The sequence below is a fragment of the Sinocyclocheilus anshuiensis genome, unplaced genomic scaffold (assembly GCF_001515605.1).
Source record: "Sinocyclocheilus anshuiensis isolate Anshui unplaced genomic scaffold, SAMN03320099.WGS_v1.1 scaffold130, whole genome shotgun sequence".
NCBI lineage: Eukaryota > Metazoa > Chordata > Actinopteri > Cypriniformes > Cyprinidae > Sinocyclocheilus > Sinocyclocheilus anshuiensis.
The window spans coordinates 2,786,685-2,787,403 of record NW_015544207.1 but is presented as its reverse complement, the minus strand read 5'-3'; the positions used below and the strand labels follow the sequence as shown (position 1 = coordinate 2,787,403).

At 33.2% G+C, this 719-nt stretch overlaps 1 protein-coding gene across 1 annotated transcript in view; it reads left to right on the top strand.

The window, feature by feature from the left end:
* The window catches only part of LOC107696966 (uncharacterized), an 8,439-nt gene that overhangs the window by 2,494 nt on the left and 5,226 nt on the right, over positions 1 to 719 (top strand). The window lies entirely within an intron of this gene.

Genomic DNA, 719 nt, shown 5'->3' with positions numbered 1-719 from the left:
AGAACAGTGTAATTGGAGTTATGGAGGACATATTAAGTTCTAGAATATTACACTTGGTTGAATTAAATCTAGGTTGTACTCAATTCTGCAATCCTTCATGTAAACAAACATTGGCTAAGTTTCTTATTTTACATATATTAATGGCATGTATTTCTCTGTTTTTATTAAGAATATGTTTAATACATTTCAATTCTGCCATCTTTCTATGAATTATATTAGTGATCATTAAGAAAATACATCTTTTATATTTAATCAAAGGGGGTGTACTCATTTATGCTGTGCACTGTATATATATATATATATATATGTTGATGCACGCATCCAATCAGATACATTGTCATTGCACCATTGGTAGAATTAGTATTGTCCGAGAGCACTCTATGAAGGAACGTAATGTAGAAATAGCATCTAACATAATGGAGATGGATGACTCTTCACCTCAGGATGACCTTGTGCCAAAGAAAGGTAGTGGCGTTTCCTCTCTGGTTTGGAAATGGTTCAGATTTGAGATGATTACACCTGGTCACTTCATACGTTTTGAATGTTGCAGTCATGTTGCTGTAGTTGTTTTAAGTTGACTATTACACACCAAAAAAATCAGAATCATGAATCGGTCAAACTTTGTGAAAAAACAAGATTTGTATTTTTTTTTGCCATGTCGCCCAGACCTATGGTTTTATTATAGTAAAAGTGTAGTAACCGTGTGTGTGTGTGTGTGT